We start from the raw sequence: 24,839 nt of genomic DNA, 5'->3' as shown, positions 1-24,839 counted from the left end.
TGCTACTGGTATAAATATTATTGAGAAATAGTCTAATCTAAAACTAAGGGATAGATTTAGGATTTGAATGGTAATTCAGTATTAGTTTAAAACAATTCTCTTGGCCCAAATAAATGAATATTGTGTGGGGATCAGACTGGGTAAGAAGGGATAAGAGAGGATATTTTTTACACAGTGTGGATATAAATCACTTTTGTAGATGTTAGAGGTGGTTAGTATAATTGGTAAGGTTACCATAAATACTGGTATTAGTATGGAAGTAGTGAACAGATTTATAACTTTTATTTGGAGTTGTACCAATTTTTTGGTTCCTAAGATAAATGGTTCTATCCTTCTACAAGTTCCAAAAAGCCATATTTTATATGGAAGAATGAATTAGCAGTTTTTGCATACTTTCTTGATGAATAAGAAGTTGAGCTTCTATTACATTCACATTCAGTTTTTAGACTATATTTACAGTAGATGGGGCCCTGAAATAATTTGGGGATTAAGTATTATATTAGGGATATTTACATGAAAGTAAGATTTCATTTGAGCTGTAAGTTTCCTACTTTCCCTACTCAGGACACGATTTCCGTAGCTCTGAGTTTCCAAACAGAAGTCTATTTCCTCAAGTAGGTAACAGTGCAATAAACTATTATTAGATTATTTATTGAAAGATAAAGTTTCTCTGTAAGTATTTATCCTAACATTTAAAGAACAGCTAGTCATGTAGACAGGAGGAGGAGAGGTTTATCAAGTTTTCTAGCTAAAGTGCTTTTACAATTACTATAGACGTATTTTTCAGTATCTAAAAATTTTTAATTTTTCTGAGTTTCAGACATAGGAGGAAGCCTGTCATTCCCTTTCTTACAGATTGAGTTTAGAGTGGATGTTTTCTCAAATGATTCACTGCTTCGTAGTTTGTTGATTGTGTTTGTGTGTCTGGTCAACAGCCTCTCTTTCTACAGCTATAATGATTCATAGCCAATTTCACTTTTCCCTCTTTGATAACATTTCCCAAATCCCCATTTCAACAAACTTAAAGCACATTTAAAGCATTCTGGTCTTCATGTTAGAGTTGATCCTTGAATGTTGTACATTTGACATTTGTACACCTTCTACTCTTTATTGAAACTTTTTTTGGTTCCAATCTGACTTTATATTGGTTCATGCTAGATGGCACTAACTATGGAATACATTTTTTAGTTTTGGTGGTGTTGATTAAATTTTATTGATTATTGCAGCTTGCTTTTATTTTATTAAAATGAGAGGAAAATGCAAGAGATAATCTAACAGCTAATACTGATGAAGTAGGATTGAAATACAGACTGAAGACATATGTAATGATGAATGTGTTCATTTTAGCCTCTGTTATAAAGAAACATAAAATTGAAGAAACGATTTGAAATGTAGGCTATTTATCATGAAAGACTATGCCAGAAAATGGTAGGGATTGCATTTTGCACTTTATTCCATATGGCACAGAGTTCTTCCTCCCTACCTCTTAACCATGCAGTTTCTTTGGATGTTAGCACTTTTGGTTTGTGCATTTTCAGTAAAAAACATCTAGAATGGACTTCCGCTCTTAATGTTTATTGAATTTAGTGGAGTGTTGCCCAATAATCTTTGTGTAAAGCAAAACCTTAGAATTGTGTAGAACAACTCAGTGGGTATTAAGCAACAATTATGTGTCCAAAACCCTGATCTCTAGACTCCCAAGTATGAATAAGAAGGTTAGGTGTGACCAGGCAGTTTACTGGTCAATTTAGATTAAGGATCTCTCTCTTTCAAAGCCATCATTTAAGTGCTTCTTGTAATCAACCATTCCACGCTAGCCTTTCATTTTCTCTGGTGAGGATGCTATAATAAGAACAAAATATTTTCTGTAGTGAAACAAATGCTATCATTTTCTAGCAAAATCTTTCCATAGGACTTGGGGTTGGAGGTGGGGGAAGGGGAACCACTAGAAATATTTTTACCAACCCAACAAATTAACTTCATTGGTCACTATAAATTTTATCAAAATGACATAAGGTTATAAAAAAAAATTCAGGCCATATACAAAATTATGAAGTAACAAATTATCCAAAATCTCACAGATGTCAATATCCTTCCAGACATCTCCTTGTATGTATGTGTGTAGAAACAGATATGTATAAAGGTAGAGAATAATTTATTTATCCTAGAGAGATAAAGATCAGATGAGACTGGACACATTCAGGGTGGTATGGCCATAGATGAGGGAGAAGGAAGGAGGAGTCATGTGCGCATGAGGAGGAGGGGAGAGGGTGGGATAAAGAGGGAACATGTGATCATGAGGAAGGGAGGGAGAGGGAGGGGGAGAGAGGGTACATGTGAGCCAGATGGGAGAGGGGAGAGGGAGAAGGAGAGAGAGAGAATCTCTAGAAGACTCTGCACTGAGCGTGGAGCCTGACGTGGGGGTGATTCTCAAGACCAGGAGATTATGACCTGAGCCAAAATAAAAAATCTGATGCTTAACCCACAGAGTCACCCAGGCACCCCAGAAATAGAGAAGAAAAATTTTAATTAAATTTGTTTACTTGAATTTTGCTAAGAAAAATAACATTTTAAATGTAAAAACTAGTAAAACTTACATGTTTTCCTTCAAAAAAAAGATTATTGTAAGTTTTCTAAATGAATGAGAAAAGAATATTAATTGGTTAGTATCATTGTGATTTTTTTTTTTAAATTACCATCTTTCAATTTTAGGTAACATTAGTGTATTCCCTAGTCTGAAGGAAAGGTGATTAGTGTTCTTAACCTTTTCCCTACTTCCCCACCCCATATCTTTCAGTATTTGTTAGTTATAATATTTTAAACTGTTAGAGTTTATAAAATTTACCATCTGTTCTGCAAACACAATTCCCCAGATGTTCAGTCATAGCAAAACAGTTAGTAGATTTAATGTGCACCACCAGTCCTTTTATGATGCATTTTCTTTCTTCATTATTGATCTCCTGGTTTGCTGCATTTTATCAAGCTTTATCCCCTAGAATTCATGGATACTACATTTCTAGAGTTCTAGCGTGTTTGATATGTCTCTCTGCTATCTTTGTATTTGTCAAGTTGAATGGGTAGAATATTCCTGAGCGAGACCTATTTTCTCTTTTGAGAAGTTTATGTCCATAACTTTCTTATCTTTTATCCTTGAATGTGGCTGTAGAGAAATCTGAGACGAATCTGATTTCCTTCTTTCTAGTGATGTGCTTTCCTTGACTGCGTACTTAAGGAATCTTGTCCTTTATTCGTGAAGTTTGATAATTTACCTGGCATATATCCATGTTGCTCATTACCAAGATATGTATATATAATATACAGAAACTTTTCTATTGTATCACAAACTCTTCTGATATGTTTACTATTTCATTTTAGGGGAGATTATCCTGCAAAATATACAAACATAGGTCTTTTCTCCCCATTTATATTCTCTTTAATTTCTTCAAACTGTGTTTTTTCCCTGCATATACTATGTTCATCACAGCCTTTTATCTGTAACGTTGATTACACTTCACATATTCCAGTCTTTAAAAAATTTTTTTCTGATTTATTCTGTAATAGGGTTAATCGAACATGCTTAGCTTTTTAATCTTTTTAGTGTAATTCTGTCATAAGTCATCTTTGTTTTCTTAAATTTTATAAATCTTTTTTTGAAATCATATTTTTGATTCTAGAATTTTCAGCCCTTGCCATACTTTTTTCTTGGGCTATGTCTTTCCTCCAAATTGAGCCGTCCATCTGTGTGTATGTACTTAATATTTCCCTTGCTCCTCTCTTTCCTTATCTCTTTTTTCTCTACTTTTCCTCATTCTTGCTTTCTTATTCTCCTCTTTTCTTCCCCCTAGCCCCATCCAAACCTCATTTTTTATCTCTACATCCAGGTCTTGTATGGTTGTCATGTTCTATCTTATTAAACTTTACCAACAGCATCTCCAGATCCTGTTTTTCCTGATAGTCTGACTAAATTTTCCTTAATTGATTTCTTTTTCTTTTTTTTCCTTTTTCTAAGGATCAATTTATCTTCGGCTCTTTGTGTGCTGTCTCTGTCCCCATTTTACACAAAAGAGAAAAAAAACCTCATTTGATTCCACATAGCTAATACTACTTTTGCTAATTAGCATTTTACCTACTTTCCTCAAATATTGTGCATGTTTCTCTCCAAACTTACGATAAGCTCAAAGCAAAAACAGGGACGTTCTTAAGGGCAATCAAGCTAGAAAAGTATGAACAATTTTTCCAAAGTTACCAAGTCACTGTGGCAGCTGGATAATAAGATGAGGTGTAAAGCCATGCTTTCTTACACACATCTAAACAAAATATTTGTTGCTATCACATTAATTACACACTTGTATCCTTCAAGGAACAAAGATGTCAAGAGACCATATTTGAATTAGTAACGACCACTCACAATACACTTGAACCCTTCTTTATAAAGTTAACTACATATTTAGGCGTCAAATACAATTCCTTCCACTTCTACAATCAAAAGTCAGTTTGCTTCTGTGGGCTATTAGTTCTGGCACAGTCAGTGCTGCTGATTTGACACGATTGCTTGCCTTTCCTCTCCCTAAGAGCTAATTGATTAGTTGTCAGTATGATCTATTTTCTGTTACTTTTCTAAATTATCTTAGAAATAGCTTTTGCCAAATATTTAGGCATTACAGAATTTACTCTATTTACAGAGATAGTTTCTTAACAGTAAAATGCCTGAATCAGCAAACCAAACACTAAGCCCTTTTTATTAGATGTACTTGAAAAATCTAATGTCTAGCTATAGTCAGACTTAAGCAGTTAGCTCAGTTAAAAAAATAAACACCTGACGTAAAGGTTGAAAACTAAAACTGAATCTAGAAATTAAGTAGCTTGTGATATTCATGGAATCTCTTCTCCCATTCCTAGAGGGATGGATGCTCTTGTACTTGGAATTTTTATTTTTATTATTTTTTAAATTTATTACTTTTTGTTAACATACAATGTATTATTTGGCCCAGGGGTACAGGTCTGTGAATCATCAGGCTTACACATTTCACAGCACTCACCATAGCACATACCCTCCCCAATGTCCATAACCCAACCACCCTCTTCACACCCCTTCCTCCCAGCAACTCTCAGTTTGTTTTGTGAGATTAAGAATCTCTTATGGTTTGTTTCCCTCCCGATCCCATCTTGTTTCATTTTTTTCCTTCCCTGTCTCCCAAACCCCCACTCTGTCTCTCAAGTTCCTTATATCAGGGAGATCCTATGATAACTGTCTTTCTCTGATTGAATTATTTTGCTCCAGCATAATACCCTCTAGTTCCATCCACTTCTTGGAATTTTTAAAATGGCATTTCAACTTGCACAGAATTGTAATCGAACTAATTCTAAAAAAATTTCCAGTAGAAAAAAAATGGCACAAAAATGTGCATGTTCATTGCTTTATTAGTAAAATTAATAAATGACAAAATTATATATACTAAAGCAGCTTGTTAAATAGAACAGCAGCTCTTTTTGGCATAGAAGCAATTTTAACATTAGAAACATTTTTTTAATAAAAACATATATTTTAAGATTGCTTGCAGCATTTGGAAATAGGGGAACCTTTTCCACGTTCACTCTGAGAGCCTATTGAAATCTAATTCATATTGAGTACTTGTCATCCTTCATATTGCCCTAAACTAGTAGAGATATATTCCCAGTCACAGTGCGGCTTACACTTAACACACTCCAAAATTGAGTCTTTATTCATTGTTTAGTAGGATTACTTATAATTGCAGAGGGCTCTCAGTCATTTTATGGAGACCTAAAGAAGAAACCATGCATCCAATGGAATTAAGCAAAATGCACATTGGCAAGAAAATTAGAAGAATTAAACGGAACATGGATAGACTATTTTATTAATGCTGTGCATACACTGGGTTTAGATCATTTTATAAATGACACACTTAATGAGCAACAGTACATAAGTATGGGGAAATAAAATAATTGCTTGAACACAGCTTTCTTTGGTACACAGCCATACCTTTGGGCTAAAAAGTACAACTTTCTAGGAAAAGCTGGATTTCATAGTGAAAGCAATATCTTGATCATCGAGTGCCTGAGATGTCGCATTCTATGCATGAAATTCTAGGAGTCTGTTGAAGGTCAAGACTCGACTCTGGCCTAAGTCTGAGCAGTTAGTCCTGAACAGGCCCTCTTGCACGTGCTGTGGTCTTCCTTTAGTGGTTAAGGTGTTGTGTAACTTTCTTTTTTTCTTACAAACCTGGAAAAAAAAATAAGTCTTTTTAACCAGTGTACATCCTTAAAGGCACAAATGGAATGATTATTTTTACTTGTTTATTTAGCATATGTTTATTGATATCTTCTAAGTACTTTGCTGGGGAGTAGGGACACACACATGAAGATTTGTCCTCAAGTTGCTCACAGTCTACAGGGATGCCTAAGTTATAGATTGCAAATGGTGTGATAAAAGCAAACTTAAGACCTATGAGAACAAAAAAGGAAGATCATGGAACCAGCTTCAACTTGGACTGCTGTTCTGGTCTGCTTAGTTGAGGCTAAATGATTATGCGGTAATTTGACTTTATTTTTCTACTCTTGTTTCTTGACTACAACTTTGTTTAACCCCACTTTTGTGGAAGAGCCCCTTCAAGTCTATGTTGAATTCACTAGGGAATATAAGACTGCATACCCTACACAGATAAAATGTGCTATATGAGGAGTCCAGTAATATGAGTCATAAGAATGCATGTGAGTGTTTGGACCTGGCCCAGTTCTGATGGAGATGTTCCATTCTTTTTTCTACTTATTTTACTAGGTTATCAGAATGGTATATTTAACTGAATTTGTATTTTCAGTTAAACAGAAGGTAGTTTAGTCCCAAGGCTAACTGAATAACCATATTAGATTTGCTTTTTTTCAGTACCAAAGATTCTACAAACTAAACAAAATATAAGGTAATTCTTCTTAGGCACCGGCCAGTAAGACAGAAGGAAATGCGATCTTTGAGAGAAGACAAATACTGAAGGAGAACACGGCGTTTGCTTGTGTTCTGCCTGGGGACATTTCTAGACCCACACTGTCCAATAGGGTACCCACCAGCCCCATGTGGTAATTAAAGAAAATAAAATCTATAAATCCAGTACTTCAGTCCAGGAAGCCACATTTCTAGTGCCCAATAGCCACAAATGACTAGTGGTTTCCATATTAGACAGTGTAGGTGTAGAACCTCACCGTCACAAAGGTCTATCAAGCAGTGCTTTTCTAGTCATTGGTACAGGGAATTAGAGTCTGAGCAGAGCCCAGGGTGCACTTGGAGCCAAATTTCAAGGACGCAGAGTTCTAGGAGAACACCAGCTTGTGTTTGTGGGACCTTGTGCAGAGAAGAGAACTATGTAGACAGACCCTCAGAGCTCTGCGTGGTGGAGAACTACTTGAACAAGGAGCTGTGCTGAGCATAGATGGGGAAAGATGCGGTGAAGAGTGGTGCATGTCTGAGATCTGAACAAAGACCCCAGATTCTTTTGGTGCCGGGAGATCTTAGAGCTCATCTCAGCCAGACTGATCTTGTTGAGAATCTCAGACATTCAGTTCCGGCTGAAGAGAGTCTCCACTTTAAGAATAAGGACCACAGCCTAGAGTAGGTCTGTGCTTTTATGATACAAGGACAAAATTTAATATAAATCCATTTACCAAAGAATAAAAAAGCCTGACATGCTGCACTCTAGGTGTGAAGGGTAGTGGTATATGCCCCTCAATTTGAATAGCATCAAAACGTAAGATGAATATAATACATATGTGCATTATATAATTGAGTAAACATAGCAAAGTACTGACAATTATAGAACCTAAAAGGCAGCTTACAGATTTTCTTTGTACAGTTTTGTCAAGTTTATGTATGTTTGCAAATTTCTGTAATAAAATGCTGAGGAGGGGCACCAGGGTGGCTCCAGTGGGTTAAGCCTCTGCCTTTGGCTCGGGTCATGATCTCAGGGTCCTGGGATCAAGCCCCACATTGGGCTCTCTGCTCAGCGGGGAGCCTGCTTTCCCCTCTCTCTGCCTGCCTCCCTGCCTACATGTGATCTCTCTCTGTCAAATAAATAAATAAATTCTTTAAAAAAAAAAATAAAATGCTGAGGAAAACCAAAGAAAACCCTGAAAGAATAGGAAAGATTTGCTAACACTACAAGTGTATCAGACTAAAGCACAATATACCTTATTTTTTATTATTTTATTTTATTTGTTTTTGAGAGGGACAGGGAAGAGGGAGATGGGGAGGGAGAGCGAGAATCTTCAGCAGGCTCCACATCCAGCATGGATCCCTACGTGGGGCTCATTCTCACAACCCTGAGATCATGACCTGATCTGAAATCAGGAGTTAGACCCTTAACTAACTGAGCCACCCAGGCACCACTAAAGTATGATATCTTTTAAATAGAGACAATATAATTCAGATGCCCTCAATGTATTATTCATATTATTAAAGTATACAATAAGAATATGAAGCAGGAAAATAGGACACAAACTATGACAAGAAGAAATGGTCATCAGTGTAAATAGACCATCTGGAGAAATTAGAAGAGTAGGAATTTAAAACATCTTTTTAAGGGTGTTTTAAGGAATTCAGAGAAAAAAAACTAGAAAAAATGTCCATCAATAGCGGAATGAATAAAGAAGTTGTGGTATGTTAATGAAATACTACACATACAACAGAAATATGAGCTACTGATAGGCATAACACCACAGATAAATTTCAAAACCATATTGAGGGAATGAGTCCTTCAAAAAGGAGTATATAATGCATGAATCCATTTGTACTAAATTCATGGACAGGCAAACTAAGCCATTGTGAAAGGTATCAAAACAATGCTTCTCTTTGGAGGGTGGACATTGACAGGATGGGGCTATGACGAAACTTTCTGGGATGCTGCAAATATTCTAGATCTTCAGTGCAATATTATTGGTTATGTAGTTTCACCCATTAGTTAACAATCAAATTGTGGATTTAGTATCAGATTGTCTCTCTTTCTCTCTCTCTCTACACACACACACACACATACACACACACACACACACATCTTATCCCTGTAATACATGCATGTACACTCTCAAATAGAAAATTGACTTGATTTATTAAGGTGTTTTCAACATTCACATTCAAACTCAGTGATATTTTACTTGTTTAATTGTTTCATCAAATGTTACATTATAACTGACAAAATGATCTATGTGAGGAAATTCTTATTAGTCAGCATAATAGTAATGTTATTCTGCTCTTACTATGGAAAGTACTAATAATGTTAAATGCATTATCTCACTTAATCCCTCATGACAACTTTATAAAATTCTCATTTTACAGATTCAGAGACTGAGGTAGAGCTAAACTATGTTTCTCAACATCTCACGTCTGAGAGGCCATGAAGCCAAAGTAAAATTCCAAATTTTCTGATCTTTAGGCTTATACCCCTAACGGAATAATTTCACACTTTATAGAGGGTTGTGTTTAGCTCTCTACTAAGGCTAAGTTTATTTTAAGGTATGGAATTAAATGAAGAGAACTTTATATTCATGTAAGGAAACTTGATTATTCAAGCAGATTTCACATCACATTCATTCCCTACCTGCTGAAGACTCCAAGTGACTTCCATCTTTGACATCTATGTAGCAGGACTGCAACTGTTATTAAACTGAGAGAAGATAGCACAATAATTCAATTGAAGATTTTTTATAGCGATACCAGTGATGTGATAAAACATCAGTATTAACAGTAGGCTTTTAGGTGAAGGTGAGTATGCACATTTACTTGGAGGCTATTTTCTGTTTCTATGAGTTATCTCAAGGTAATAGGATCTGTACACCTTATTCAACTAGATGAAATTATTAGTCAAATTGTTATCTTATTTTTAAAGTTAATTAGGGGTCAATTTTCTTTCAGTATTGCAAAATTTGAAAAGATAAGTTCTGCACTATGGCTGTGATTATAAATCTCTTCTCCATTTTTCCCTGAAAAGTTATTGTACTTATAATTGGAGTATCTTTGGTTAAAGAATGAGTCTGTTTCTTCAGAGATGATGGAAAGTAGACGTTTGTAATGACACGCTTAAAGCTTTTTGAGATTTGGTTCATCTAGAAGAAGTTTTAAGAACACGATACAGCTGGTGTTAAGCATTCTAGTATCTCATTTTTTCCCCACTAGTCCACAATGTTGGTGTATACAAAGTAGCTAAATATTTACTTAAAAAACAAATAAGTAAAGCAGAGAGAGTCAATTATCATATGGTTTCACTTACTTGTGGAGCATAAGGACTAACACTAAGGACATTGGGAGATGGAGAGGAGAAGTGAGTTGGGGGAAATCGGAGGGGGAAACAAACCATGAGAGACTGTGGACTCTGAGAAACAAACTTTGAGGGTTTTGGAGGAGAGAGGGGTGAGGGGTTGGGTGAGCTTGGTGGTGGGTATTAAGGATTGCATGTGTTGCATGGAGCATTGGGTGTGGTGCATAAACAATGAATTTTGGAACACTGAAAAAAATAAAATTAAAAAAAATTTTAAAATTTGCTTTATAAAAAAAATGTTTATGCTGGAGAAGCATCTTTAAATAGTAGGAAGTTTTTGAGAATTTATCTCAAGGAAATCAGTTTCCAAATCTCATTACTTCCTTTACTGATGTTATCTTGGGAAAATTATTTCCCCTTTTAGAGCCTATTTCCTAATTTGAAAAATGGGGAACCAACATTATAGGGTGTCACGAGAACTCAGTCAAATAAAGTAGAACATAGTTGATGGTGAAGCATTTGTTATCAAAAGTTAAAAGATGGTATGATATTGTATTCCCACTAAGAAAGCAGAGGGAATATCGTGTCTAGGGATATAAAATTCACCCTAGAAACACAGGAAATAAACACGTTATAATTTGTACCCCCAAATCTAATGGCAACTCCTCTATTTTATCATTTGATAAGTGTCAAAGTATTGGCTTGACTTATAGAACTCACTGTATTTTACTCCAATTCCTCTATGTACTGACCTTAATTTTTCCTGCATCCTCAAATAACTCTAGGCTACCTACCATTCTATTCAAACCTAATGTTTTCCCCAGGTTTCTTTTATTTACTTATTTATTCAAAATTTATGGACTTACTCCTCCATGTACTCATCAAATCATCTGTTTTAATCCAGCAACACTGCTAAGCCCTGTGGATAAAATGGCGAAAAAGATAAAACTTCCTGATTTTTGAGGAGTTTACACTATTAAGACTGAAGAGAGGTAGCAAATAGTTAAATACATTTGTGCTATGAAGAAAAAATACAGGATGTTAAGAGTGTAAACAGAGAGAATTAGCATAGTATCAGGACCTGCTGTATAATTTGCAGGGTCCTCTACAAAATGAAAATGCAGGGCACCTTCAAATTCAGAATTTGAAGGTTGGAACAGCAGAGAAAAGCACAGGACTCTGCGCAGGTCACCTGAGCTTGAAGCCAGTTTTGCCTACTATGGAGGACAAGGGAAGAATTCGTTAACGCAGTAGTATTTTCACAATACTACTCTGAAGGATGACTGTGCGTTGGGTAGACAGCTTCAGAGCTGAGTTTGTGTTTGCTCTTCCCCTTTGGGCCTAACATACTGTTAATTCCTCAGGACTTATCAGCCTCACATGTTAATGCCCAAGGGATGATGCAGCTTTTTCAGTCATGGTTAGGATGTTGATGGCAGAGGAATACAGTTATGTCTTACCAGGTCAATTTCATCTCCCTATGAATCCAAAAGCAAAAATTAAGGCCAGAATTTTATGACTCAGAATTTTTAAACATCAAAATCTGTAAATCTCAGTCATTTTTTTAAAAGATTTTATTTATTTATTTATTTGACAGACAGAGATCACAAGTAGGCAGAGAGGCAGGCAGAGAGAGAGAAGGAAGCAGGCTCCCTGCTGAGCAGAGAGCCCAATGTGGGGCATGATCCCAGGACCCTGGGATCATGACCCAAGCAGAATGCAGAGGCTTTAACCCACTGAGCCACCCAGGCGCCTCAATCTCAGTCATTCTTAAATACTTACAGGAGTACATTGGCTTGGGAGTTTGTAGACCTGGGTTCTTGTCTTGGATCTGCCTCTGCAAAGGTACTCCCTGTATCAGAGCTTCTGAATCTGGAGAAAATATACTTACGATTCCTTTTAGTTTGACGTTTTTAAACTACCAATAATACTTTCTAATTTTCTTGAGTAAAAAAAAAAAACAAAACACAGTACATTTTATTTCAGTCTACTTTTTGGAACATAAAGTCACAGTGTTGGCTGAATTGCTGACAGCATAAATATAGCGATAGCTGGCAAAGGCCACCTTCAACCGGCAATCTCTTTTTTTAAATAACCACATTAAATCCCTAAGGTGACCAGTGCTATTCCCTTCTTCTGTTAGTTAAAGGTCACCTCTACTAGCAACCAATTTTTGTACCTCCCTGGGGTAGATGCTTAAGACTACATTCATTGTCTATATTAACTTCTCTACTGCATCTGTTAAATATCAAAGTAATTAAAGACTTATATAGACGTTGAGTCACTTTATTCTCAGGAGACTTTTTTTAGACTAAGAAACTTTAGACAGTGTAGTTTCAGAAGGTGAAACTAAAATTCTCTCAGAGTTCTGAAAACTTTCCACCTTCTTAAATTGTCCGAATACATTAATAAACTGAAATACCTTCGATAATTGAAAATTTGTGCTGTATTAACCTGGATAGTTAAGGCTGTGTTCTGATTAAAACAAAACAAAATAAAAAAAAACACCTAAATCTCAGACTTAAAACAGCAAAAGGTTTATTGTTTTTTTTTTTTTGAAGTCCTCCATGACTTTGCTCAGCAGGACAGACTCACAGTCTCCACCATTGTGTATCTGTACCATCTAAAGCATAGGAAATCCTTGGTATAGTTGGACAGGGTAGGGAGAAGCACTTGATCCCTAAAAATATTTGACCTGAAAGTGACATAAATTGTTTGCTTACAAGCCATTGGCTAGAAATAGGTATACAGCCCCATCTAAATGCATAAGTTTAAAGAATTTTAATCTTCTGTGTGCACAGAAGAATTCTAATCTTCTGTGTGCATAAGTTTAAAGAATTCTAATCTTCTGTGTGCTCATATGTATATATATATACACACACTCATATATATATAACATACATATATATATACACACATATATATGTATATATATAAACTTCTAAATAAATATATATACACATTTATATATAGATAGATATCGTATTTATATATGATATATAAAAGCAGCTTATCAAAGAGTCCGTTTGAAACTTTTGGTTATCTTAGAAGTTTAAAGTATATCAACATAGGTGGATTCCGGTGATTTTGATGGTCAAAAATATACAGCAGTACCAACAACTCTTAATATGGTATCTTTGGCTTAGGAGATCACGGAGTCTGATTTAGTTGTCCTATATGTGTTTGTTTCTGTATTGCTGTTATTTCTCATTTTGTTGGCTAAATGTTGATTTATTTCCTACTGTTTGCCAAGAGACTATAATTAAAGCATTATCCCTTTCTTCAAAGAGCTTACAATAATCTTTGAACATCAATTAGGCCCATAAATAAACATAGTTCTCAAATTCACACCTCCTAGAGGAATCATATTCTCTTTCAACCATACACAAATTGGCTTTTTGATAGCATGTCTTAAAATTTTTAGTTAGGCACAAATTATATTTTCCACACTTTATGGCATATGAACATCATCTCAGATGAATATTTGCCAAGATATTAGAGGAAATTCAGAGCTCTTGAATGAGAAAATAAGATATTAGCATTATTCATAGGCACCTTGACAACCTGCAGCCATGAACAAGTAGGATTGTTTTATATGAGGGCAAAGTTTCACAACTGGATGCAATTCTGCCAATACTAAATGTGGTATTGAAAGCATGAGGTGCTTTTTGATTAGCAATATAGAATCCAATCTCTTTAGGAAATGAGAAATATAGAATACAGACTATTTAGGCATTTGGGTGTAAGCCTATCTATGCATTATCCACAGTGCTTTTGAAACCATATACCATAAATAATTTGAAATTGGCTATGGGATTTATTAATGCACATCCTCTCTGTTCTTTCATTGTGTACCTTTTGAGTACCTACCGTGGAGAGACACTCTTGCAGTCATTCATTTATTAATGAATAAATTCATTATTCAAATGAAATAATTCATTTATTAATGGAGAATAAAACACAATTTCTGAATTTTGGGAACTTTTTCTTATTGGATGAAACATATATAGCACAGCATTGTAATTCTGTGCTAGAGCTAGTAGAAGCTGCACAGGTGCTCAGAACAGGGGAACTTTCATCATGTAGGTGTATGTGTCTGTGTGTGTATTTTGTGTAAGGGATAGTGATGGAATGTATGTAAGTCAGGCAAATTGATGAAAGAAGAGGAAAGTGTCCATTAAAACAAACAGACAAAAAACACAAAACACAAAACTCGTGAGAAGACCTTATGGATTATATGGTCAGAAATTAAGAGATATTTAGTGAAGACTGTAAAAAGTGACTGGGGAAGACTACAAAATGAGAACAAGGGGAGAGACAGGGCAAAATCACAAAGGCTTTAAGACATTTGTAGTTAAATCCGAAAGAAATTGGCCCTGAAGATTACCTGAAAGTTTTACAGGGGGAGGGTTACACAATCAGTTTGGGTTTTGGAAACCGTGTTCTGGAAACCGTGTTCTGGATATGGAGGATTGGAGGGGAATGAGAGAGAGAGAGAGAGAGAGAGAGAGAGAGAGAGAGAAAGATCACAAAGAAAAAGAAATCAGTTGATGCATATACATCCAAGAAAAGAATGATTTCCCTGGAGGAGAACAGAGGCTACGTATTGATAATGAATGAATCAGAGAGACCTTCAGGACACAGAATGGACTGGGCTTAGTTACTCATTTCATGAAGGGGGAAGAGAGTAGGGAAGGTAGCAAGGTAGAATGGCTCCTGGATTCCTAATGCTAGCAACTGGGTAGATGGCAGTGTGATTTATCCATGTATGGGTGTTTGAAGTATATGGGGGTATGAGAAAGGCAGGTAGATATAATAAACTTTTTAAAAATTTTCTTTTAAGTTTTTAATTCCCCCACCCAGTGCTTATCACCACAAATGCATTCAGTCACTATCACGTATTTCACACATTCCCACCCCACCCCCCACCTCCCTATAGTTAAGAGAGACAGACCATAAGAGACTCTTAATCTCAGGAAACTAAAGGTTGCTGGAGTGGAGGGGGTTGGGAGGGTTAGGGATGCTGGGTGATGGACATTGGGGAGGGTATGTGCTATGGTGAGTGCTGTGAATTGTGTAAGACTGATGAATCACACACCTGTCCCCTTGAAAGAAATAATTCATTGTATGTTAATAAAATTTTTAAAAAAGAGTCTGTTTCTTGGGTTGTCTTTTTTCTGCTTTGTTCCTTTGTTTTATTTCTTAAATCCCACATACAAGTGATATCGTATTTGCCTTTCACTTATTTCACTTAGCACTATACTCTCTAGGTCCATCCATGTGGTTACACATGGCAAGATTTCATTCTTTTATATGGCTGAGTAATATTCCATTTATATATGTACACCATCTCTTCTTTATCTGTTCATTGATTGATGGACATCTGAGCTGCTTCCATATCTTGGCTATTGTAAATAATGCTGTTATAAACATAGGGGTGCATGTATCCCTTTGAAATAGTGTTTTGTATTCTTTAGGTAAATACCCAGTAGTATAGTTGCTGGATTGTAGGGTAGTTCTGTTTTTAACTTCTTGAGGAACCTTCATACTGTGCTGCACCACTTTGTGTTCCCGCCAACAGTTCATGAGTGCTCCTTTTTCTCCACATCCTCGCCAACACCTGTTGTTTCTTGTGTTGTTGAGTTTAGCCATTCTGACAGGTGTGAGGTGAGAACCCACTGTGGTTTTGATTTGCATTTCCCTGATAAGTGATGATGAGCATCTTCATGTGTCTGTTGTTCATCTCTGTGTCTTCTTTGGAGAAGTGTCTGTTCATGTCTTCTGCCCATTTTTTTTTCTTATAATAGATTGTATTTCTGTGGTATTACTTGTCTTCTGTCATTTGTGATTTTATTTGAGTCCTTTATCTTTTTCTCTTTATAAGTCAGGCTTGCGGTTTATCGATTTTATTGATTCTTCAAAATATTTCTTTATTTTAGAGAGTAAGCAAGCAGGTGGAGGGGCAGAGGGTACAGAGCAGGTGAGCATGGAGCCCAACCATGGCTAGATCCCATGACCCTGAGATCATGACCTGAGCCAAAGTCAAGAGCCAGATGTTTAACCAACTGAGCCAGTAGGGGTCCCTTGATTTTATCTATTATCTATCTATCTATCATCTATCTATCTATCTATCTATCTACCTATCTATCATATTTCTAGAACCAGCTCCTGGTTTCATTGTTCTGTTCTCTTGTTTCTTGTTTTATTTTTAGTTTCTATATCATTTTTGCTGTAATCTTTATTATATTCTTCTTTCGGCTGATTTTAGGGTTAGTGTTTGTGTTTATAGCTCCTTCAGATGTGAGGTTAGGTTTGCGATTTTTCTTACTCCTTGAGGTAGGCCTATATTGCTGTGAACTTCCTTCCTAGAACCACTTTTGCTGCATGCCAAAGGTTTTGAACTATTGTGTTTTCATTTTCATTTGTTTTTATGTACTTCTTTATTCTTTTACTTCCTAGTTGACTCATTCAGTGTTTAGTAGCATGTTATTTAACTTCCATGTATTCATGGTTTTTCCAGATTTTTTTTCTTGTGGTTGACTTCTAGTTTCATAGCATTGTAATCAGAAAGGATGATTTTCTTCTAACCAGATTTTCATTGTAACCAGAAAAGATGCATGCTATCACTTTAATCTTCTTGAATTTTTTGAGACTTGTTTTGGGGCCCAATATGTGATCTATTCTGGAGAACATTCCATAGGCACTTAAAAAGAATGTATATTCTGCTGTTTTAGGATGGAATGTTCTGAATATATCTGTTAAGTCCAGCTGGTCCATGTGTCATTCAAAGCCATTGTTTCTTTCTTGATTTTCTGCTTAGAATATCTATCAATGTAAATGGGGCATTAAAGTCTCCTACTACTATTGTATTATCTATTAGTTCTTTGTTATTAACTGTTTTATGTATTTGGGTGCTCCCATGTTGGGTATGTAAATATTTACAATTGTTACGTCTTCTTCTTGGAGTGTCCCTTTTATTATATAGTGTCTTTGTTTCTTGTTACAGTCCTTGTTTTTTTTTTTTTTAAAGATTTTATTTATTCATTCGACAGAGAGAGATCACAAGTAGTCAGAGAGGCAGACAGAGAGAGAGAGAGAAGGAAGCAGGCTCCCCACCAAGGAGAGAGCCCGATGCGGGGCTCCATCCCAGGACCCTGGGATCATGACCTGAGCCGAAGGCAGAGGTTTTAACCCTCTGAGCCACCCAGGCGCCCCTACAGTCCTTGTTTTAAAGTCTAGTTTGTCTGATGTAAGTATTGCTGCTCCAGCTTTCTTTTGACCTCTATTTGCATGATAAAAAACTTCTCCATCCCTCATTTGCAATCTGTAGGTGTCTTAGGTCTAAAAATAGTCTCTTGTAAGTAGCAGGTAGATGGGTCTTAATTTTGCCAGGCTATGTTTTTTTGATTGGAGCAGTTATTCCATTTACATTCAAAGTTATTATTGGTATATATGTATTTATTGCCATTTTGTTGCTTGTTTTGTGGTTGTTTCTGAAGGTTTTCTCTGATCCTTTCTTGTCTTTCTCTCTTTAATGATTTACTGGTTTTCTTTAATGATATATTTAGTTTTATTTCTCTTTATTCTTTGCATACTTATAGTGGTTTTTGATTTGTGGTTACCATTAGGTTTGTATATAATTCTGCAGATAGCAATCTATATTAAATTGATGGTCTTTTAAGTTTGAAGCCATTCTTACTCCTCTCCTCCCCATCTTTTAGATATGTGGTGTCATATTTTGTATCTTTCTATCATGTGAGTTCCTTGACTGATATTTTACAACAATATTCATTTGTATTGCTTTTGTGCTTTCTACTTTTATACTGTCACTTTTGGTTTTTCCTTTCCATTCAAAGAGTCTTATTTAATATTTCTTGCAGGGCTGGTTTAGTGGTCATGAATTCCTTCAGTTTTTTTTGTCTGGGAAACTCTTTATTTAGCAAGGCTATCACTCAGAATAGAAGGAGAGATAGAGTGTTCTTGGCTATAGATTTTTCCCATTCAGCACTTTGAATAAATCATGCACTCCCTTCTATCTTGGAAAGTTTCTGCTGAAAAATCCCCATTTAGTTTTATAGGTTTCCTTCTATGTGACTGTCTTCTTTTAGCTTATTGCTTTAAAAATTTTTTTCTTTATCATATTTTTCCATTTTTATTATAATACATCTTGGTGTGGCTCTGCCTTTGTTGATTTTGATCAGGGGTTCTCTGTGCCTTCTAGATATGGATATCTGTTTTCTTCCCCAGATTTGGAGTTTTTAGCTACTATCTCTTCAAATAAATTTTCTGTCTCTTTTTTTCCTCTCTTCTTCTAGGATTCTTATAATATGAATTTTATTACATTTGATGGAGTCCCTGTGTTCCCTAAGTCTGTTCTCATTTTGCATAGTTCTTTTTTCTCTCTTTTGTTTAGCTTGATTAATTTCCATCACTCTTTCAAGGTCATTAATTTGTTCCTCTGCTTCTTCCAGCCTGTTCATTCTATCAAGTGTGTTTCTCATTTTGTTTATTGAACTCTTGATCTCTGCATTGCTATTCCTTGTCTCTGTGTTAAGAGTCTCACTCATGTCTTCCACTCTTTTCAAATCCAGTGAGTATCTTTATGATCATTACTTTAAATTCTCTATCAGTCATGTTACTCATTTCTGTTTTACTTAGATCTCTAGCTGTGGCCTTGTCCTTTTATTTGGAACCAATTCTTTTGTCTTCTCATTTTGTCTGTCTCTTCCTGCTTCTCTGTGTTAGGAACATCAGCTTTAGTTCCTGAACTTGAGGGTGGCCTAATGAAGAAGTTGCCCTTTAGTGCCCTGTAGTGTGCAGTGTTCCCTATTCCCCAAACCCTGGCACTTCGGGGAATGTCTCTAATGTGTGCTGTGTGCTCTTTCCTATTGTGTTCTGGCCTGAATGTGGCAAATTCTAACTAAGTGTATCCTGGTCTGCTTAGAAATGAGACCTGTCGCCACTGTCACTGATACTGAGGCCCTGCAAAACTCCCTGGTTGGGAGACATGGTGTGGACAGGTAGTTGGGCTGGTCAGCTGGGGGAGGGGGCACATCAAGCTGGGACTGAGACAAATATGACTAGAAGGTGGTTCCACTGGATCACAGGGGCAGGAGTGGTGGTGGTGGAGTTAAGGGGAGGCTATCTGGGGTGGTGGTGTAAGCAAGTTAGGTAGTGAATGTAGGCCCTACTGGTTCTCACAAGTGTCTCTGTGTTTATGCTGAGGGGTGAGGGAGAGAAATGGTGCGTGCTGGTTCCTTTATTCCTGGAGGGGTCTCTCCGTGAATGCTGTCTCTCTGGGCCATGCTCCAGGATAAACAGAACACCTCCCCATTGTGTGCCCCAGGTGTTCTTCAGATCATTGTTTCCACACTGTATGCCTGTGGGCCTTTTGCCCTGCCTTTTCTCCATGAGCCCTAATGCCCTCTGGGCTCATTGCAGGCCAAGCCAGCTGACCTCTAGAACCTCAGGCTTTAAGCCCCGTGGGTCACCAGAAGTTATGAAATTTGGGCCCTCTTGCTTTCCAAGCCAATTGCTATGGGTATTTGTTTTCCCTGCACATTCCTGTGTGTTGGTTTGTCTCCTGCCCTTCTCTGTGACTGCAGCTCCCTCTCCACCACAGCAGCTGAGATCTGTTTCTCCCCTAAATCCTGTCTCCAGAGTTCCTACCTTTTCTGATGTGGCCTCTTCTATACCTTTAGTTGCAGAGTTTGCTCTGCCAGTCTTCAGGTAGATTTTTGGGGTATTTAGTCTGATTTGATACTTACCTCATTGTATTTGTGGAATGAGATGAGCCTAGAGTCCTCCTACTCTACCCCCATCTTCCCCTCCTCTCTCTAATCTTGGTTTTGAACAAATTGAGCTGGAGGTACTTCTGATAATCAAATGTCCAGAAGCTTAGTGGGAAAGCTTTGGTAATACCATAAGATTTGACAATCTTCAGAATGGCTCTACATTCTACCTAACATTGATTCCCACTTAAAAGGAGTTCCCATTCTTGGTTGTTTTGAAATGTTAATGCCATTTTCAATTACTGTTTTATATTTTAATAACATTAAAGGTAAAAGTGGTGTCTCATTTTGAAAAAAGATTAGCAATCACAGTAAATCTGCAGCTAGTAAAAACACATGAGCTATTGATAACTTACTGAGGTATTTGAATATTGTATTCAGAAAAACCTGAAACCGTTAAGGGTTGTTTCAGGGCAGTGTTGTCTTTTGTACTCCTAAAATGAAGTTAAGAAAGATAGTAGTAACATAACACCACCATAACTGATTATTATTTCCCATACATCTAAGAACCATACGTTCTCCCTCTCTGCAGACTTAAAAGCTTTATTTTAATTATTCCAATGAACCTAGCACTTGATGTGTCCAATATAAAAAAAAAATTGTGAACTAAGTATTACAACTAACTGTCAATCTTAAAGGTCAATCATAGAAATTTTGTAGGAATCACAGTATCTTCTAAAAGAAATCTAGGAACAATGCCATAATAGATACAATAAAATGAGAAAGTAAACATTCTTTAAGCTTGATTGTTATTATCATAATAAGATGTGAGTCTCCTATAATGGGAGGTAATATGGTCGAGTTCTGTACTATAGCAAGGCCAGATATATTTTGCATCAAAAAGAGGCAACCCGAGAAGAAGAAAGGCAAAAAAGGTTATTACCTAGTGATCTAACCTAACAGGACTTTTGAATATGTTCAAGAGATATATTTGAACAACTGGCTTGGTACAGAGGTTCATTCAGTTACAACACTTATATTTAGAGGAATTATTATCTTTCCCGTTGGCCTCTGTTTATTTTATTTAAGAACAGTTTCTTTCTACATTAATTTATAAAGGTTTTCAACAAGGTAATGAGGCTCTTTTTAGAGATGGCTATAGTTGACTTGGGAACCAAAAGTAAAGTATATGTGCAAATATAGATACAAGTCTCGGACATGGAAAAGTCCAGAATTCTCCAGCAGCTGCTAGGACATTCGCTGAGGACACATCATCTCAAATAATTTGCCCCTTTATCTTCTTGATCTTGTCAGGACATTCAGTTTGGGTAGTAAAAGTACATTTTGTAAAGAAACAGATTTAAATACTTGTGTTGATAGATATATTAATATTAATTGCAATGCAACTTTAAAACCTGACCTGGCTGGTTGGGTAGGTCCTGGTTGGTTTTAAAATTCAAGGTGGCATTTTCATTTTTTCATGACAGAAAGTAAAATCTGGATGAATGGAATGCATTTCTTGTTCTCTTCATAATGAAAAGGATAGCTCACAAATTAACCTATTCCGTATATTCTTTTTTAATATTGGGTTCCTTCAGACAGTAACTGCAAGCCCAAATGGAACATTTTATATCATATGACAAGACCCTTGCAATACAAATGAGCTTCGGGAACTGAATCAAGACAGATGTTTGGGTACATTATTTAATAGTCTTAGTGTAGAGGGTTGTAGGGTAATTGCACTTGGGTAATTCTTGGTAAAAAAAAGAGACTGATCAAATACCCTGTAAAAATTAACCTTCTCTACATAAACTAGATCAAACATATGGTTTTAAATAACTATTTGCTATTGATTGATTGAGTCAGCAGTTTGATGGAGTCAGTTCTTTTGCTGGTGATCTTTGCCTTGCTTACTTCTATGGCTTCAGTCAGTTGGCAGATTGGGAGATTGGTTCATCTGGGATGGCCCCACTCACATGCCAGGGTGGATGCTGGCTGCTAGTTGTTCTTAGTTGTTGGCCATAGTGCTATCAGTGATTGAACAGCCTGTCTTTGGCTAATCCAGGCTTTATCACATGGTAGATGTTACAAAGTTTTTTAGAGGAGCAAAAACAATGCTAGCCTAGAAGCAGAAGTATTTTCAAGCCTGTGCTTTGGTCACTTTTTAAATATTTTTAATGTTACATTTGACCAAGTAAGTCAAGAACTGGAAAATTAGACTCCATCTTTAATGGGAAGACGTTTAAGGTAACATGGCAAAAGGGTGCCTACACCAGTTGGGAAGAGTCTGTGGACATTTTGGTACTCTACCCTCATCCCTATTAGGGACTTGGGGCTCTCGTATCTTGCTGACAAAACTGTTATTCCCCATCTTTTCTGTATTATTTATCTTTTAATTTTAGTCATTCTAGTAACAGTTTAATGATATTTCATTGTGGTTTTAATTTACATTTTTTTTTCTGAGTTGAGAAATTAATGTTGAGACCCTTTTATATGTTGGTTCATCATTTGGATAGTCTCTGAATTTAATGATTTTTGCCTGTTTTTGTACTGAGTTGTCATGCTTTTAATTTTACTTTGTATGATGCCTACCTATATATGCATGCATAATTTTGATGCATTACAAATATATTCATCCAGCGTATGTTTTGTCTATTCTCTTGTTGCATATTTTAATAAAAATAGGTTCTCAATTATAATGAAGTCAAATATTTAATCTTTTCCTTTATTATATCCTAATTATGAAATGTTTGCCTTCCCCACAGTCATAAAGATATGTATATTCCTGTTTTCTACAAATTTTTCTAGTTAACTTTAGATATTTAAGCATGTGATTCATCATGAATTATGTTGTTTATAATAAGGACCACGAGTCCTTATTTTTTGGCCGTAGTTATTTGTCTGAACTTGAATTTGTTTTGAACAGGCCATCTTTGCCATAGAATTAAAAAATTGCTGTATCTGTATATATATATATATATATATATATATATATATATATATATAGTGTGTGTGTGTGTGTATATATGGGAAACTTTGATAAATTAAATACTTTAAAATAGGAAATCCAATTTTTGAAATTGATTATAAAATTAGCATATTTTATGATAATAGAAATTAATATAAAGCAAACTATGTCAAACTTCAACAAATATATTCACCATGTTTGGATTTTTTTTGCCAGACCCTCTAATGTGATGTTTCTCAAAGTGAGACACAAAGATCATCTACATCAGAATCATCTGAGGCACATGTTAAGATACAGATGTACATGCTATGGCCATGTAGGCTCATTCCCAGGACTATAGAATCCATCACAATCTTTGTGGATGAGACCTGGATGCCTGCATTTTAAACCTGTCCTGTTAGTGATGCCCATAAATTTTAAAAAAGAAGCACAACTGTATGTTTCAACACTCCCCTGTTGTTGTGGTATTGTGACATAGAGGCTGAAACTTTCAAGAAACATTGGCTTAACTCTTAAGTGCTTTAATGCACTGCATATACTACTATCCATTCTATGTACTCTTTTTCCTTTTCTGGCTCTTCCTTTAATAGTCTGACTCTCACTTTATGCCTTAGCAATTCTGGACTATTATGGGATTCCTTTTCTCACTCCCCACAACATGTCATAGTGTGGGATGACCTCCAATCCAGCTGTCTCCTCTGATCCCCTACTCTAAGTTCTAGTTTCTCCTGCCCTGCCCCACTACCCAATATGCAGCTCTAACCATTGTGATCAACTTGGTGTACATCTCTATTTCCCAGGGCTGCTATACAAAAAAAAAAAAATCAAAAAAGGCTGACTTAAAACAACAGAAACTTACTGTCTCACAGCTTTGAAGGTGGTGGTACAAAATCAAGGTGTCACTAGGACTGTGCTTCCTCCGAAACCTGTGGGGGATTCCTCTCTTGACTCTTTCTAGTTTTTGGTGGTTTTCTGGCAATCTTTGATACTCCTTGGCTTGTAGATGCATCACTCCTGTGCTTCCTGTGTGCTCATCTCTTTACATAGTATTCTTTTCATGATGACACCAGTTCTCTTGGATCCAGCGTGATCTCATCTTAACTAATTACACGTGCAAAGGTTTTATTCCTAAAAATGTTTATATTCAGGGAAGACTGGCTGGCTCAGTTGGGTAGGCGTCTGACTCTTGCTCGGGTCATGATCTCCTGGGTCATGACATCAAGCTCCATGTCAGGCTCTGCATCCAGTGGGGAGTCTGCTTGAAGATTCTGTCCCTCTGCCACTCCCTCACTTATGCTCATGCATGCACTCTCTCTCTCTCTCTCTCTCTCTCTAAAACCTTTTAAAGAATAAGTTTATATTTGGATATTTGTGTGTTGAGGACTTCAACTCATGTTTTCTTGGGGGTCACCATTCATAATAACATCCTTTAAGACTTTTTCTTATGCTTTGTCATGAATTGTTTAAATGACTAAAAATAAAAACAAAAATTTAAAACATGGTGACATTATGGTTATTATTTGGGGGAAAAGAGTAGTCTTTTGAATGAGGAAAAAAGTCATAAATAGATTGATAAATTTTATATCAAAATGAAAATTTCAGTATGGAAGAAATTTTGTAACTTTCATTTGTAGTATATTCATTTCCAGGAAAAGACTGCCAACAATTCAATACAAATTAAGACAATCAGAAGAAATATGGGCAAAAAAGATTCATGGAAGAAGTACAACTGGTTAAAACAATGTTCTTTCTTTATGATCTTGACTTGTGTCGTCTCTTCCCTGGGCCAGCCTATCCATCTCCCTGCTTGTAACTTGTCCTTGCCCTGACACCTGCAACCAATTTTCACTCTGTATCCTTAACTATATCTTTATGACTTCAGTC

Source organism: Enhydra lutris, unplaced genomic scaffold, assembly GCF_002288905.1.
Source record: "Enhydra lutris kenyoni isolate GAN:26980312 unplaced genomic scaffold, ASM228890v2 scaffoldscaffold22, whole genome shotgun sequence".
Classification (NCBI taxonomy): domain Eukaryota; kingdom Metazoa; phylum Chordata; class Mammalia; order Carnivora; family Mustelidae; genus Enhydra; species Enhydra lutris.
This window is presented reverse-complemented; position numbering follows the sequence as displayed.